An 18787-nucleotide genomic window follows, 5' to 3' on the forward strand; every position below is an offset into this window, starting at 1 on the left:
ATGTGCATCTTTAGGCACCTAAATAGATTTTAAAACCTGCCCTTCCCACCCAGTGCTTAATAGGAGAGGGATAAATGTCCACGTGGCTACTTACTATTTGCTGTGACCTTGAACATGCTTTAAAGCCTGGGCCCCAGGTCGGAAAGCGTTCATATTACCTAACAGCACTAGCAAGCTGCCAAATCATCAGAACCAACAAATATTTCCCAGGTTAACCCCATTTGGCATGCAAGGCATAGGAACCAATAGACAATTCCAGCATGGCACAGATGTAATAACATTCTGAATTAGGATGGGGGTTGCTCAGCATATGTTTTAATAATCTGGAAAAAAAAGAGTGAACAGTGAAGTGGCAAATTTTCCGATTAGCCAGAATTATTTAGGATACTCAACACTAGAGAAGACTGAGGAATTCCAGAGGGCTCAAACAAAGCTAGGTGAATGGGCAGAATAGCCACAGATAAACTTCACCGGTGATAAATGCTAACTAATGCGTGTTGCAAGGGATAATCTGAACTATTCCTGCGCATTGTTGGTTCTAAACTAACTGCAACCGCTCAGGAAAATGGTATCACTGTAGACTGTTCAGGGTGTAGCAGTGGTTAAAAAACTGTCCAGATGCATAGAACAAGATGGCCAAAAAATACAGAAAATATTACAATTCCATTGTATAAATGGATGGTACAACAAACAGCAAAACTGTGTTCAGTTCTGGTCAATCAACCCCAAAAATGATATAGCAGAAGCAGAGAGGGTGTAGAGATGGATGAGAAAAATTATTAGAAACCTTGACCAACTTCCACATAGGAAAGACTGAAAAGATGAGGACTTTTTAGTTTAAAGAGGAGATGATAAAGAGGGATCATCATAAATCATATAATGTCATGAATGGTACAAAGAAGGTAAACCAGGCACTTCTATTCATCCTTTTTTATTGCACAAGGATAAAGGGACATCCAATGAAATTGCAGTACTAAAACTGAACTAAACTAAACTTAAAACTGATACAAAGAAAGAAACACATACTTACCTGTGGAACCCACTGCTACAAGATATAATTAAGGCTAAGAATTTAGCTGGATTTCATAATAGGATTGGTCTTTTATAAGCAACTGGATGTGGTGGTGATGGGAGCTATAGAAAACCCTGAGACAGGCAGACAGATAATCCAAGGGATATAGATCTTCATGGCACTAACTGATGGGGTTTCAGAAGAAGCACCCTTCCAGGTAGGTTATTCCATTATTTCCTGTTCAGTACAGGGGATTCTAACAGCTTGTTCTGGACACTGTCAGAGGCAGGATACAGGATGACTACATGGCCCTCGTCTGGTCCGGCAATAGATTAATTTTCCTCAGTCTCCTGATTGCTAAGACTTTGGTTTGCTGTATTTGTCAGATGCTCCAGACACTGCAGTACGTGGGACTTCGGAGACTTTTCCTCTCTGACTTTTCTTGGCTCTTCCTCCAAGGCATTAATTATTCAGCCCACTTAACATTGCTGTTTTATTCAACAGTGTAAGAGAACCATCTTCTCCCCCGGTTCCTGTGCAATCATTTCTAGAAAGGAGAAGCAAATGGGGGGCATCTCCTGTAGGAATCCAGGGCCTGTACTGCAGCTTCCAAAGCTGTCTCCACAGCACCCCTTCTTTCTAAATGCAGAGCCAAATTCTTCTCTCGGATCGTTTACTTCACGGGGAGCTCAGTGTGGGAGCTGGGAGCAGAGTTTGGCTCTGAGTACTGGTGGGGAGCTGGGACTGGTACAGCGTCACATTTGTTGCCTTGTAAACGCACCTTAATTTGCCCCACTTACGCATGTGTGGTTTTGGGGCTTGGCGGTGACTCACGGAAGCTGAATGAGGCTTGCTTGTCTGACTACTCCTATTTATTACATGCTCCTGTTTTCTACAGCAGGAGTGGACGGACCGCTGCTATTTTCCATTCTTCTCACCACTGGTCTCTTCCCAGCCTGTGCCCTGGATGTATCATGCCTTTTCCCTTGTGTTGCTCACCACGGTTGTTTATTTAGCTCACACTGGAAGCTGTTAAAGCAAATATTGGGGTGAGAGAGTGTATCAACTGAGGTGGCGTTTGAGCCTTGGGGAGTCGAATAGTCACCTTGATTCATATCACCTTCTTTTTCAGCTTTTGGTGCTCAGTGCCCATGTTCACTCTTCTGTTTTGTACCATCTTACCGTGCTTAGACCGTGCAAATTTAGTCTTTACTAGGGCTGTCTGAAATAGCCTCAGAACTACCTATACCCATTTTTTGCATGTTCACTCAAAACAGTAAATATTTTTCATTCTAATCTTGATGTTTTCACACAGAAAAAAAGTTAACCATATTTTCTGCAGGTATAAAATTGTCTCTTCGCTACAAAAATCCACGTCTCCTGTGAAACTACCCATTTTTAAGGATTTCTGCAATGATTTCACTGATCAAAGGCCGTGTTCACTGACAACAATGGAAACTGTTCCCCAAATCAAACTGGCAGATGTTTATGACTGTATCAGGTAGTTCTGAATGTATGTCTTCTACCTCTTTCATCATGTCACTGCCTTGTAAGGGCATCACCTTCGCGGGATGAGATTTTACCGCTCTGGCGATGCTAACCATATTAATATTTAATACCTCGCTGGGCCCTTGTGAGGAGTAATTAGTAAATGACTATGCAGCACGATGAAAACACCAGGTGCTACATTCTATGAGATAAATATTCATATCAAAATTCATCATACTTCCACCGCACCCAGCGGTGCCTGCAGTGTTCCTAAGGATCCAGCCCTAATGCTATTTACTCCCGACTCTATTTTTACTTGTTCTCACTACCTGATGCTCATTTTGCAGCCTGGCCTCCAGAGCCATGATACTCAGCTTCCCCTGCAGCGACCCCACAATACTGCTCTCCTTGCTGTACAATTGTCTCTTTGACATCCAGGTTTTGATGTCTGTAAACTTCCATAGACCAAACGTCTGCCAGTTGGACTGAGCATAGCTTGCTGGCTTGCAGGCAGCAATTTCACTGTTAATTGGTTTGAGAGTCATTCTCTTTGACCTGCACTTGACACTCCTGGCTGAAATCTTTGGCTTATTCCTTTGCATTTAATTGTATGTACACGCCTAAGTGTTTCACACTGTTACTTTTCCCTACACCCTTCACACACACAATTCTGACCCACACGTTCAAGGCTGGCTGACCACAGTTAATACTACATATAATGGATAGCGTAATTGCTGTAAATCACCAGTGAATTCACATAGTGTATAGCTCCTGCTGCTTAGGCAGCATGTTGTTCTGTGCTGCCGTTTCAGAAAATGTCAAGCGTCCTCAAGGTCTGTGGTCCATGTTAGCACAGCTGGAAGATATTTGCATATGCAAAATGTGGAGACATCTAGGCAAGGTATTCCAGCTGTAACCTATTGCCTCTTTATTTAATGTGTCCCATCACTTGCCTCTTGGGGCTGTTTCCCGGGGGTGAAAAGGAGATTATGGGGCTGCACCTGCCTTCTCAGGAATTACATTAGCTTTCTAATGCCAAGCAACTCATTCAACAGTAGCCAATGCTAGTCTTGCCTGACCCAGTCTACGAGCAGGGTTTCCATCCCGAGTAGCCAATGCCACAATGGAATGAGAGAGACACGGTCAGGCAAAACTCCATGGCTGAATGGGTTGCTTGATCCAAGAGGTGTTTCTAATTTCTTCTTTCTGCAGAGGGAACACACAGATAAATCTGCCACAAGTGCCAGCAGCATCTGTGTCACCATATAAATAATGGTAATAATTACAGCTCATCATCATCTGGTTGCTCCAGCAGTTGGTGCTAACACACACTGCCTCTAATACACAACAGTTGTATTAGTAACAGTTGGTCCCCTGTTGGTTTGGATTTATCAGAGCCAAAGGTATCTTTCCTTTCTCTCGGCATTTGTGACAACTTTCCCAGTTATTTATACTCGGAATAATTCCTGTGATAGTTGGGTTAATCTTAGTGACAAGAATGAATTCAGATACACAACACCTCTTTCTTTCTTGTAATTACCAGACACAATAGTCACCTAGCAATGTTATATTTTTCCCAAGCTAATGCTAGGCAGTGAGGATCTCCATCAATTATCAAAAGCCACAATGCACACAGAACAGCGGATGCCCTCACAGTTTAGTTTGATATCTGTTAGCTACAAGATCACAAATTTGTCCATCAAGACTAAACAAAGTGTTAATTTCTCATCTACTTTTCCCCCTCTACATATTTATTAATTAGCAAACTAATTTATTTAGTCCTTTAGGAATTACGTGCCACAGCAGACATTCTAGGCTGTCAAAGAAAACTTGTTGACTAGTCCAAGACATTCAACAAGGGCTAATTGATAAATATGTCAGAGCACTGACTAATTGGCAAAAGGTCAGGCTTGATGCATCCTGCCACCACTTCCTTTGTAATCCGTTTTTGATACTGATAACTTTATACTTTTTAGAAATAAAATCTATGCAAAAGCCTTTGGAGAGTGTCTATTTAATTTCCCAGATATGCTTGAAGTGAAATGTGCTTTACTTCATTAGATGAAAAATGAGGAAATGGACCTACTCTGCAAACTAAAATGTATCACAGGCTCTGAGAGAGTTGATCTGGAAATCCATAAGTAACTTAATTTCTCATCTACTGAATATCTTATTTCAGGTGTTGTTTGGGGTCCCTTCCCGATTACCTACATCAAAAATCATTTTACGGATTTAGAACAGCTCTGTTATCAGCTCTGAATGAACACATGGCTGTATTTGCAACAGATGCCCCCTGTGAACTCTGCACAAGTAGAAAATACACACTTCAGAGACGTACACATTACACTATGAGGCGTGGCAATCATGTCTTAAAGCAGCATTATGCTCCTAAGGCAGAACTACCCTTCAGTCCATGGGCATGACTCCAAGTTACCACCGGTAGAAGCCCTGCACAAGAATTGAACGTGGTGTATTATTAGAACCACAGTTAGTATATTTCCCTGCTCCCTAGTACCAGGCTGTATGCTACCTTCTGCCATGTAGAACATAAAACCTACCAAAGTGTTTGTATGTTTATCCATTTCTTGCCCTCTAGCACCCTGAAAACAAGAAAGATGACAACATATTCCTGCTACTAATGGTCACTCAAGGAGATTTCCCAAAATCCAAGACACCAGGAAGTCTGTGCTTTCATCACAGGAAGCGGCGAGGTCTTTTCTCCATCTCACATGTACGTATGTAAGGTGGTGATGCCGTGGTGACAATGTATACACTTAGCTTTCCACTGTAAGCCAGATCTGACCTCATTTCCCAGCTTCCTTAGAAAAGCTGGTTTATACCATAACGTTTGCCTGCATGTTCTCTCACAGGGAACGGCTGGTAAGCTTTGGTTTTTAAAAGCTACCATGCTTCATTCCCTTTCTTTAATTTTTGTGCATCACTTCAATTGATACTTTGGGAGATACACTGGTTACTCGCTCCCCCCTGGAGGGAAATAAGAGGCACGTTGTGATCCAGGTGGCTTTGGATCACATCTATCAGAAAGAGTCAATCAGGCATGGGAATGAATACTTACGGCTCGTGATCTTTTCCACAGTCCCTCTCTTCACCAGTGTGGAAAGTAACTCCTCACCTTGGGCTTTAGCTCCACCCACTGGAATCAGGAGGCCAAAGAAGCCTGTTGGTCTGAGTCAGAACCATCAGAATCTTCCCAAAGTCTTGAATCAAGCGGTTAGTGGGAAGGAGCATGAGAATGAGCTGGTGAAGGGACAGACGACAGGAGACACTACGGGAAGTGAGCACCGCCCACTCCTCAGCCGCCTGGAATGTCAATGCAAGCTTCGGGGTGCCGAAGTTAAACAATGGCTTGGAAGATGCTGAATGCAGAGGTCTAACATGCAACAGCCAAACAAGACCCCTCGTACAGCACTTCAGAAAATGGGGGCAAGACCGACCAACAGAACTGTGGGAACCTGGTTCAGAGGGAGCAATGCCACTTGTTAATGGTGTGGTGAATGCAAGATAACCCGCCACGTGGCCATGAGGACTAGTCTGTCAAAGGCAGCTGCAGAAGATGCATTGTTGAACGTATTTAAATAGTGCATACACTAGGCACAGAATATGTGGCTACTCAGTAGGGGCACACCCGTGCACTCCACAGGATGCCTGGCCAGCTCTGCCACCGACAGCGTACCTATCATTGCACATAAGAGCTAACGGTAGGAGTCAGCGGCACCGTATGTGATGCTTAGGACACACTGTGGTTACAACGAGTCATTGTTGCCGCTGGACTTGGCACTCCTGTATCCAATCCTACCAAGCAGGCTTATTTTCTTGTTTGTCTTTTGCTTCTACAAAATGGACAGTCAAACCCAAGGGCACCTCCCTTGAGGGCTAGAGAAGGTATGAAGGTCTGAGAAGAGACACTGAGCACATGTTGGTCAAAAGCCATGCACGGAAATGGTTAACTAGTAATTATGGTTTGTCAAGACAAGCAAGAATGGGTGAAACCTTTTAGGAGGTCAGGTTCCTCCCCATGCTGGGTGAGGAGCTAAGCTAGATAACAGGAGGATGCTGGGTTATGCCCTGTAGAGTTTGTAAGAGGGTCTCTCCCATGGGAAGGATAAGACTTAGAATCACAGAATCATAGAATATCAGGGTTGGAAGGGACCTCAGGAGGTCATCTAGTCCAAACCCCTGCTCAAAGCAGGACCAATCCCCAATTAAATCATCCCAGCCAGGGCTTTGTCAAGCCTGACCTTAAAAACTTCTAAGGAAGGAGATTCTACCACCTCCCTAGGTAACGCATTCCAGTGTTTCACCACCCTCCTAGTGAAAAAGTTTTTCCTAATATCCAACCTAAACCTCCCCCACTGCAACTTGAGACCATTACTCCTTGTCCTGTCCTCTTCCACCACTGAGAATAGTCTAGAACCATCCTCTCTGGAACCACCTCTCAGGTAGTTGAAAGCAGCTATCAAATCCCCCCTCATTCTTCTCTTCCACAGACTAAACAATCCCAGTTCCCTCAGCCTCTCCTCATAAGTCATGTGTTCCAGACCCCTAATCATTTTTGTTGCCCTTCGCTGGACTCTCTTCAATTTATCCACATCCTTCTTGTAGTGTGGGGCCCAAAACTGGACACAGTACTCCAGATGAGGCCTCAACAATGTTGAATAGAGGGGGACGATCACGTCCCTCGATCTGCTCGCTATGCCCCTACTTATACATCCCAAAATGCCATTGGCCTTCTTGGCAACAAGGACACACTGCTGACTCATATCCAGCTTCTCGTCCACTGTCACCCCTGGGTCGTTTTCCGCAGAACTGCTGCCTAGCCATTCGGTTCCTAGTCTGTAGCTGTGCATTGGGTTCTTCCGTCCTAAGTGCAGGACCCTGCACTTATCCTTATTGAACCTCATCAGATTTCTTTTGGCCCAATCCTCCAATTTGTCTAGGTCCCTCTGTATCCTATCCCTGCCCTCCAGCGTATCTACCACTCCTCCCAGTTTAGTATCATCTGCAAATTTGCTGAGAGTGCAATCCACACCATCCTCCAGATCATTTAGGAAGATATTGAACAAAACCGGCCCCAGGACCGACCCCTGGGGCACTCCACTTGACACCGGCTGCCAACTAGACATGGAGCCATTGATCACTACCCATTGAGGCCGACAATTTAGCCAACTTTCTACCCACCTTATAGTGCATTCATCCAGCCCATACTTCTTTAACTTGCTGACAAGAATACTGTGGGAGACCATGTCAAAAGCTTTGCTAAAGTCAAGAAACAATACATCCACTGCTTTCCCTTCATCCACTGAACCAGTAATCTCATCATAGAAGGTGATTAGATTAGTCAGGCATGACCTTCCCTTGGTGAATCCATGCTGACTGTTCCTGATCACTTTCCTCTTATGTAAGTACTTCAGGATTGATTCTTTGAGGACCTGCTCCATGATTTTTCCAGGGACTGAGGTGAGGCTGACTGGCCTGTAGTTCCCAGGATCCTCCTTCTTCCCTTTTTTAAAGATTGGCACTACATTAGCCTTTTTCCAGTCATCCGGGACTTCCCCCGTTCGACATGAGTTTTCAAAGATAATGGCCAATGGCTCTGCAATCACAGCCGCCAATTCCTTTAGCACTCTCGGATGCAACTCGTCCGGCCCCATGGACTTGTGCACGTCCAGCTTTTCTAAATAGTCCCTAACCACCTCTATCTCCACAGAGGGCTGGCCATCTATTCCCCATGTTGTGATGCCCAGCGCAACAGTCTGGGAGCTGACCTTGTTCGTGAAGACAGAGGCAAAAAAAGCATTGAGTACATTAGCTTTTTCCATATCCTCTGTCACTAGGTTGCCTCCCTCATTCATTAAGGGGCCCACACTTTCCTTGGCTTTCTTCTTGTTGCCAACATACCTGAAGAAACCCTTCTTGTTACTCTTGACATCTCTCGCTAGCTGCAGCTCCAGGTGCGATTTGGCCTTCCTGATTTCATTCCTACATGCCCGAGCAATATTTTTATACTCTTCCCTGGTCATATGTCCAACCTTCCACTTCTTGTAAGCTTCTTTTTTATGTTTAAGATTCGCTAGGATTTCACCGTTAAGCCAAGCTGGTCGCCTGCCATATTTACTATTCTTTCAACACATCGGGATGGTTTGTCCCTGTAACCTCAACAGGGATTCCTTGAAATACAGCCAGCTCTCCTGGACTCCTTTCCCCTTCATGTTAGTCCCCCAGGGGATCCTACCTACTTGCTACTGGTAAAGGAAGCAGTGCACTTACCTATAGGAAGATGACCTTAAAACTATTCTGGTGACATTTGTAGCCCCTGGGGTGAAGGAGCAGCTGTTGACACTGTTCCATTGGGACAAATATATTTTGATGCCATAGCAGAACATGATCACCTGATAGAGCCTTGGTCTTGGCATAGTAAATGGGAGCATTCAGTGCTGCTGCCTGGCAGGTGGTCTCTCCTGGCAAAGGAGAGCGCTGTGGCAGGCCATTTTAAAGGAAATGGGAATAAAGTTTTGACGGATGGAAGAGCCAGAGACAATAGAGACTGCATCCCAACTACACTTGTTTTCATTTTGCAAAACCAAAACCTGGCTGACAACCCAAGAACAGGGCTGCATGGCCCATCTTGGATCCTATACACTGCAGGCAAACTTTCTCCAAGCCTTTTTAGAAACACGTGCAACTGTTTCATTAGCTTCACAAGTGGGAGAAATTCACCCCTTTGCAAGGGGCCAGCACAAAACCTATGCACCAAATAAGCCCCATGAAGATTAGCATTGTGTGATAATTCATTCAAAGTAAGCAGGGAGGTAGAGAGGAGAAATTGCATCCATGAATAATGCTGTATCACTCAATGACAGTGATTTCCTTATACTTCCCAGCAGAAAGTCCCATCTGATGCAGTCACTGAAAGGAATATATATCCATTATTATTAAGCATCATTTTCTTTATGTATATGGTGCCACCATTATATATGGCTCTTTACAGACAGATAAAAGACAAGCTTCCTGCTGCTATGTTAAAACAGCAAACGTCACCCCAGACAGGAGCAGGAGCCGGGTAGGGTAGAACAGAGGTGTGGGGAGGATCTCTCAGAGAAGGCAATGCACTGGAAAGGCAGGAGACTTCAAAAAACCTTTTGCCCAGTGTGGTAAGTGCTGGTTTTCAAATGGTTGGCCAGAATAACAATTGTTTAATCACTCTTAAATTAATTCCCCTTCAGCCAGCTCAGTGTAAAGATCTGTTCAATGGGCACAGAGGTCACAGAGACAAACAAGTGGTTAGGTTGCATTAAGAAAGGTCTAGTGAATTACCCACTTTGAGTGAACATCCTCACTTGGAATGTTGTGCTCATTTTGGGTGACCCTATTTCAAAAAGGGTACCACAGAAATGGCAAAGCTCTGGAGAAGGGCAAATAAAAATAAACCAGAAGCCTGGGAAGTTTGGGCTACGCACTTTAAAGAAAAGATATATGAGAGGAAATCTGACAGAGACATATAAAATAATGCCTGTTCTAGAAGAAATCAATAGGACATTGTAATTGACCCAGGAAGAAGCACTCAATGAAATTAAAAGACAACACATTTAAAACTGAGAACAGGAAATACATTTTACCCAGTGCATAATTAACCTGGAGCACTTGCCACCACTAGATATTATTGAGGCCGAGAGTTCAGCAGGATTAAAAAAAAAAGAGGATTAAGCATTTATAAAAGTAATCCAAAAGTCTGTTGTAGCCACGCTAGCTGGGATGAAAATGGCAACCTCTAACTGCTGGAGTTAAGAAGAAACTCTCCCTACCTCCAGGTTACAGCATAATTGTTCATTATGGCAATTTTCCCAAAGGCGCTGGTGGTACCTACTGTGGGAGAGAGCACACTGGCCTAGACGGGCCCTTGGCCAGATCTACTCTGACCATTCCAGTGCAGAGCTATGGAATGTTTGGTAAGGGTAAGACTCCATCCATCAGTGCCAGCAAATTGAAAGCAAAGGTTTCCAGGCCATCTTTAACTATCTAACTCCCTTTGTTGCTTACAGAAATATATTTCAGGAACTGAGCGCACTGGGAGATCCTACAGTATGAATGATACGTATTCCCATCCCAAAGCCCAACAGCATGAGCTGAGGTCAGAGTGATGAACATCCTGTCTTTGGCGGTTTTCAGAAAATCTTTTCATGTTATTTTAATGCCGAACGTTTGTTTCAGATGCTTCAGACAGAATTGCCCAGATCTCCTCCCCCACAGCCTTCCCAAGTCTGCAAAGGTTTGCTTTCGAGCTCAAGTTTTCATCCACCTTTCATAATGACTCCGAAAAGAAAAAGGAGAGGAAGAAGAAGAGGGGTGCCGTGATAATAAAAAGGAACAGAAGGAAATGGAGCAGTACAAAGTGAGAGCCAATGTTACAGAGCTGGAGTTTGCTGGCAAGTTTTTCAGGAAGGAAATGCTCACCTCCTATCCTTGAATTTAAAGGTTATATACCTGACTTGAATGTGCTCATGGCAAATAATAATAACTCAAATTAAGGAAGTTTGTTCCATTTCACTGAGCCTGGAGATGCAATTTTCAGCCTTCATTTTTCTAAATTAGTCAAGCTGCACTCGCAAGCAGCTGCACATGCTAGACCTGCTCTAGGAATTAATTTGGGGAAGTTCTCCAGCCTGTGCTATGAAGGAGATCAGACCAGATGATCACAGGGCTTCCTTCCAGCCTTGGAATCTACGAATCTATTAATCTGATGCAAAAGTGCTGCAAAGAAAATGGGTGTTATCTGGCTTGTTAATGCCAAGTAGATTTTTTTCTGCATCTCTGAATCATATGCCTTTACAATTAAAGGCTGTTATATAAATGGAATTTGAATGATCGCCCATTGAGATAGCAACTTGTCAGCTACAGAAAACAAATTGAGGGCCAAATGCAATTCTGGTACAACTCCACAGAAATCACTGGAGAGATCCCAGGGATGACTTGCTCCTGACTGAAGAGGAAAATACTTGCCAAGAGGTACCCTGAGAAAAGATCACCAGTGGGTTTATCTAATCAGGCATCTTATTGCCTTTCGGTAATTGCTCATGCTCTGTTTTTGTAATGCCCCGTAGGGGAGCTGTTCTACATTCTGTCACAAAACAATGGTCCCCCATCTCACAGGGTGCAGAAGCCCCATTTGAACACAGAAAGAGGAGAGTTTCCTCCTGTAGTAAGGATACAAGTTGAGACAAAAGTCTCAACCAGGCATTCCGAGGAAAGTGAGGGTCTCCATGAAAGCAGCTTCCTGATTGCTGGAGGCAGAAGAATCTCTGTGGGCGCATTGTTCTATTGCTGGCTTTTAGAGGGTGGGTTTGTTTTTTTCTGTTTGCTCTCTACACCATGCAGTGTACAGGATCCTGGAGACTAAAGTCTTAGGGTGAAAATCTTGTTGGATAAAAAAAGATTAAAAAAAAACCCCTTTTGTTGAGGTTGATCTTCAGCTCAAACCTACCTAATCCCTGTCTCCAAGACCTCAGGAATAATAAAGTGAAAATTGTGAAACACGGAGCATGTGAGGCTGAGGTTTGTGCCAGGGGCTGGATGAGCTTGTGGGTGCAGTCTGGCATACCGGGACCGTGAAGGAGCAAACTGCTATCTTGTTCTCCAGAACTGCAGCTTTCATTTTAATACAAAGGGTAAGTCTCCAATTGTTGTGGTTGCAAAGAAAACCTCAGACATGTGCATCAAGCATACCGAAGGCAGAGACATCTAGCTGAGTCTGCAGAGAGCTTGGCGCAGTTGCTCTGAGACGTGCAAACTGCCTTGTTCACCTCAGTGAGGGGTGAACTCAGATGCCCAGACACAATGATTGAAATATTAACAATATTATTAACTCTTTCACTCCTCATGTGAGAGAGCAGGGGGAGGGTCAACCTCGGCACCAGTTACTGTGAACAAGGGCTCGTTTCGGTACCAATGTGGGTGGCATTAGGGAGATGACAGCAGTTATGGTTTTTATCTCGAGCCAAGAAGGAGCCTATCAGAGCCCATAGGAATGTTCAAGTCCCAACAAGGGCAGCCAAGTGTAGGGAACCCAGTGGAGCTCCACAAGCTCACACAGGCACAGTTTGAACAACCTACCCTAAGCAGCATTTCGTTTTGGTGATACGTGTGGGTGGGGCTTGTTTGGTGGGCAGAGCTTGGGTGAGCATCACTTCCATCCTGCCTCCCTGATTGGACCCCGACTTTGTGTGCAAGACAAGCAAAGATCGAAGATCTTTGTAGATCGAAGCCAGATTCTAACCACTGGTGTGCTGCATAACTGGAAACAGGTCGTCTGAGGAAAGCCAAGTTCTAGGCTGCAGTTACAATCTCATGCTCCTCGGTGGCTGTGTCAAGATCCCGTGCACAGCTTTACCCAGCACACACCAGAGCCGTCCAGCTCACCTGTCTTCTGCACCAAGCACCTTGTTTGCCTTCTGATTCACATATTCCACATCTCTGTTTTTCACTGCTGTATTTCTATGGTCTCAGAGGATGAAATTAGGCAGGTTTGGTCCTGAGAGCTCCTTTTAGCTGGGGGAAATATCTGAGGTACAGGGTAAACAAAGGTGGGGACCGTGCCAAAGACCATGGTTCCAAAAATGCTACTGATGAGAGAAAAAAGTTGTCTGTAGGCACTTCAGACTAAACACCCAAGCTACAGGCGAAAAGGGAAAATACTTTTTAAATTTTAAACCTGAATGGATACGTGGTTCAATAAAAGGTTTAGTCAGTAGGGCCAGATGGTTGCATTATGCTCAGGGTTTTGCATTAAACAATCTTTTGAAGTCGCTTCCATTCCTTGGACCCTTGACAATGGATCATTTATTGGAAGCACTGTGGTAGTGACCACAAGCCCCGGTCAGGATCAGGGTGTAATGCACATGCTTCTGCACATCCCATTTGACATTCGTCAGTGCGGGCCTCATGCTTTTCTGTTTCACACTCCCACTACGCTGAAACCTGAGGGCTAAGGTTCATTGCACAGTCTCCCCCAAATTACACTAGCCTTCTCACACATGGCCGCGCCCATGAGCAGCACAGCTCTGCAAGCTATCTCCTTCCTCTGCCCTGCGAGGGTGACACAAGCAGAAGGGGACTTTTGTATGTGTGAAGATAGACTCTTCCTTTGCTTTCCCCTGATCCCCTCCTACCCTCCTGCTGTTAGCAGGGGTTCCCTTCAGGCCTTCCCTCCACCTCCACGGCTGCTGTCCCAGCCTGCCTATTTGTGCAGTTTGAATTACAAGTGGGATGTGGGAAGGAGGGAAAAAAGATTTTGTCAGGGGACCCCGATCAATAAGATCCGCAGGTTCCTCCAATGTGCCGGAACCAGCCATGTGACCTGAACGTGCTTGTTAGGATATAGATATTCAGGCCTGTCTGTAAAGGCCTATGCTCTAAGAATTTAGGTGTATTCTTATCACTTGGCAGGTTATAGAGGTACAAAAGAGAATCAAAATCACTGTCTGCCGGTGTAAGGTCCTTCTCTTACTGTGACAGTCTGAGGCCCTGTTCTTAGGTCAAGGCCTTTGGCTAAGCAGCAGAGGCAGCCATAAGCTGGGAAGCGAAGCAGAGGCAGCCATAAGCTGGGAAGCGACCGGTCACCTCCTCACATTCCAAACTAGTCACACTGAAATAAGGTGCTATTGGGCTGTTTGGCACTATCAGGACAGGATTGTATCCTATCGCCTCCAGAGAAAGGGAAGTGCCTAGAAAATGTAAAAGGAAACTTAGTTTGATAGCATCCTGTCTGGCAAGAACTCACTTATCAATAGCTGGGATGTGAAATCCTCACTTCTGTATTGTTTTGTCATTATAGTTCCCACTTTGCTATTGTTTGTCTGTATAATCTCTGTCTGGTTCTGTGATTGTTCCTGTCTGCTGCATAATTAATTTTGCTAGGTGTAAACTAATTAAGGAAGTGGGATATAATTGGGTACATAATCATGTTACAATATGTTCGGATTGGTTAGTTAAATTTCAAGAACATGATTGGTTAAGGTATAGCAAAGCAGAACTCAAGTTTTACTATATAGTCTGCAGATAATCAGGGAAGAAGGGGGGTGGGGGTGGGGGTGGGCATGCGGGTGGGGGAAATGGGAACAGGGAATGGGGGTAAGGAAATTGGAATCATGTTTTGCTAAAAGGGGAAATGGGAACAGGGAATGGGGCTGGGGAAATTGGAATCATGTTTGGCTAAGGGCAGGAATGGGAACAAGGACACAGGTGTAAGGCTCTGTGGTCTCAGAGCTAGGAAGGAGGATACTAAGGAAGGAAACTGGAATCATGCTTGCTGGAAGTTCACCCCAATAAACATTGAATTGTTTGCACCTTTGGACTTCGGGTATTGTTGCTCTCTGTTCATGCGAGAAGGACCAGGGAAGTGAGTGGGTGAAGGAATAAGCCCCCTAACAGTGCTCACCCAGAGCACAGATGTACACAAATTCCTGGGTAAAGCTGGTGTGCTGGGACTCTGCTCTGTGGCAGAACAAGGCAGCACAGGGCGCCTGCCAGGCAGATCTAGCACTAAATGAAAGGGAATGAGGTAAAAGCCTCTACAATGCAGCATGCACGAACTGGATGTTTTCTATTTAAGTGAGTTCAACTAACTGCTCTCTTGGCCTAACAGAAAAATCTATTTCCATGTGTAACCCTTCTGCCCATCAGAGTTGGCAGCAACAAGGGCCGGGTTCAGTATCTTGGGGTTTCATTCCAATAACACAATGCAAAACCAGCTTGAGCGCCCACCCAGTGACCTGGGACAAATATATACCACCCCCGCTGGGCACCTCTAAGAGGCAATACTTCCCCTCTCGCAAGCACATAGTCTGAGTGTAGCAAAAAGCCTTTTAATAACAGAGAGAAACAATGTGGCATTATGTTGGGAAAACACCACCAACAGGATTCATAACACAACCCATGAGCAAAAATCCACCCCAAGCAAATTGGGGCATGACCTTTCCCTTTGGTTCTTGAGTCCAGCAACCCAAAGACACCCGAAGTCCCAAAAGTCCAACAACCCAAAAGTCTCTGTCCCTGGTCAGTGCAGCACCAGAGTTCAAAAGTTTATCTGCAGAGTTTTACTTCCCAACCTTGGTAGAGATGGGGGGGGGAGGGATTAAGGGGCACCTTACATGGTCCAAAGCTGATTGCCCCACCTCTCCATGGGGCTCCACTCTGCTCCACCAGCCGTCCCACAAACCGATCTGCTCCAAAAGCCACTCTGCTCTGCTCGCCATCCCACAAACAGCTCCACCATATATCTTCAGGCTCCCCCACTACTTAACATAATGCTCAGTGATTTCAGCTCTTAGTAAGTTTAGCTCTTTTGTGATTTCAGCTTGTAGTAGGGGAGCCTCAGTGCTGGTGCACCATTAGCCCAAAGTGAATTCAGCTCAGCAGCCTGTAACTAGACTCCTAATGGAATCAAAATTAGCTCTGATATTCCACAGTGGAGAGAGGAAGAAGTACAATTAGCATGTAAGGCCCTCACCAGGGGCTCATACCACCAGATATTAATACCTGTTCCCAGCCTCTCTCAATTCACTGAGTTTTGGAACCCATGTCCCTTGCCTAGCGAGTGCTACTTAGTTGATGGCGAGTCCCTCCATCATAACAAAAGGCCAAGTACAGTTCCACTGTCCTTGATTCACATAATTAGGATAATAACAATTTATTCTTCCTGCCGCAATAACAGAGAAACTGGGGATCCCACAGCAGCCAAAGTGACCATTTGGGCAGCTATGGGCTCATGCTAGGTGGGGTGGGTGTGCCTATGCAAATGAGATCAGCCTCTGAAGTTCTTTTCCACAACTTGCCACAACTCACCACCAGATGTCAGGGTGGAGCTCATCCTGACTCTGCTTGCACATGTGTTTTGAAAACTGCTGAAGCTATTTCATTAGAAAGTTCACTTCTGTACATTTACCTTCTGTTAAGCCATGGGGAATTTATGCAAACACAAGGTCAGTGCAATCATGCAGTGTTTAAGTTCTCTCGTTTCAAGCTATGGGAAACATGGAATGTCCCAGTACTATTTCCTTACACCCTCAAGAGAAGTTTGCAGGAAGTCAAATTAGACCTACCCTCCTTGTAATTTCAGAGACAGTTCCATTTTTGGCATGGCGATTCTGAGCATTACAGGAATCGTAAATAGCAACTGAAAACTAAACTCAGGAATTACTGAAAATAAAATACAGGTGTTGTGCAACCATCAGAAAAGTCCAACTTGAGGCTAGACAGACAACTGCAAATAAAAGGCTTTATGCATAAGATTTTGAACAGCTAGAAAGTCAAGCCACAAAATCCATGCACAAACGATATAGTGATTTAATTCACGGCTGACAGGACACATACACCTTAGAAACCTGCGCACTTGGTCAGTGCATTTAGAAATTAAAACACTATCTGACGCAGTGGTTCAGTCAAGTAAAGAAGTCACATAAATATCCCTATTTTTAACTTTACAGGCCAGTAAACCAACCACTAATCAAACTCTGAAGTTAAGTAACCAGCAAGGCTTCGTATCTGCATTGTTTGTTTCTGAGAACTATTAGTACAACGGCATTTTTAAAAGAAAATCAGAAAAAAAGAGCCCTGAGAAATGACTGCACACGTCTTTCTTTGGTGCAAGGAGGTAAACGCGAACCCCTTGGAACACTCAAGGAATTCTGAGTTTCAATACCAAGCCTCAGAAAAACAGAGCCAAACTTCCTGTCACCCACAGAAAAGGACATAGGTGGCTTTTACCGCTACAGGATGCTACCAGTGGTTATGCTTAGGGCTAATCTACATAAGAACTGCTGCAGCAGCTCAAACCACCTCCACGAGAGGCGCTATGTCAGAGGGTGAGCGGACCATGCCGGTGCTTAGGTCAGTGTAACGTAGGTGGTTTAGTCACCCCTGAGCGACATAACTTTATAGCAACATCAGTGATACACGATACAAGCCCTCAGGAAGCCAATATTTTACCATAGTGCAGAATAATTTCCTCACCTCCCCACCCACACTACAGTAGTCAAGTCAATAGTACAGCAGTAACACTTAGCTGTTACACAGCACTGCTCACCCGTAGATCTCAAAGCACTTGAAAAGAGAGGGTGTCATTTCCTTTGTTTTACTGATAGGAAACCGGGGCACAGAAAGCTGGAACAACTTGCTCAAAGGCACATAGTGAGGCAGGGGCACAGCTGGACCCACGCGTCAAAGCGCCTAGTCCAGTGTCCCATCCAACAGATCACCCTTCCTCCCAGGAACAGATCAGTCTGGGCCTGTGCTCCCAGCTTATGGAAGCAAATGTACTGACGTTAACGTGAGACTGTCTTGTGAAGGAAATGATATGGCCAAAGCTAAATAAAGAATAGCACCAAAAATGCCCCAAGCAACCCATTGGAGAGTCAATCTAAGCAATTTCCTGGCAAATCCTTCCTGTTGGGGTGCATATTGAAATAACGCTGTACCCCACTGCAGTTTGCTTTGCCTATAGTATTCAAGGGTTGGTCTAGTGTTCACTGTGGGGGTGGCATATTTTTATCCTAAGTTTAAGGGTGTTTTTAGAGGAGTTACTGGTTCTGACTGCAGCTGTCAGGGCACGCAGAAGGGAAGCAGATTGATAACCGGGATCCAAAGGGAAGCCTGGCTAGGGATGTTCACGGACTGACTACAGACATGCATGGAGACATGCACCAATGCTGTACTCCACCATGAAATGACAGAGGCTCCCACCTTGAAATGTTTGGACACCCCCTTCAGTGTCGGTGCATGTTTTACACCACTTGGGAAGAAGTTCAGTACGTTAGGAGGAGCCTCGGCTGGGGAGAAGTGACAATGGGGTAACAGACCCCGATTAGGATGCAGTGTTGAGAGGGTCACACTGACGCCATCACACACTGGCGAAGGGATGGAAGGCAGCCCAGCCATTACCCCGAGATGTCACTCCAGAGCCCCGTCGCTGCACTCAGAGCACAGAACTATCATTTTGTGTATGACAGTCAGAAATCATTGATCTACTATTTTTGTGGCACATAAAACTGCAGATTTTTAACATCCACTGGGCCAAATCTATGACCTTACTCATGTGAGTAATCCCAGGATGTGGCCCAATGTGTGTTTTGTTACAGTCAGTCCTTGGAAAGCAGCTACACTTCTTCCTACACTGGGTCCCAATCTTGCGAGATGCAGAGTGCCCTCAAGCCCTATTGAAATCAACGCTCGTTCAAGGCACTCAGCACTTCTTAAGATCTGACTCTGATTTAGAGC

The 18787-nt window shown here is 44.9% G+C and overlaps 1 protein-coding gene across 3 annotated transcripts in view; it reads right to left on the reverse strand.

Moving 5' to 3' along the window:
* HTR2C (5-hydroxytryptamine receptor 2C) overlaps positions 1-18787 on the reverse strand; it is a 189010-nt gene that overhangs the window by 54488 nt on the left and 115735 nt on the right. The gene's annotated exons all lie outside the window — the stretch shown is intronic.

The sequence above is a fragment of the Eretmochelys imbricata genome, chromosome 9 (assembly GCF_965152235.1).
Source record: "Eretmochelys imbricata isolate rEreImb1 chromosome 9, rEreImb1.hap1, whole genome shotgun sequence".
Classification (NCBI taxonomy): Eukaryota; Metazoa; Chordata; order Testudines; family Cheloniidae; genus Eretmochelys; species Eretmochelys imbricata.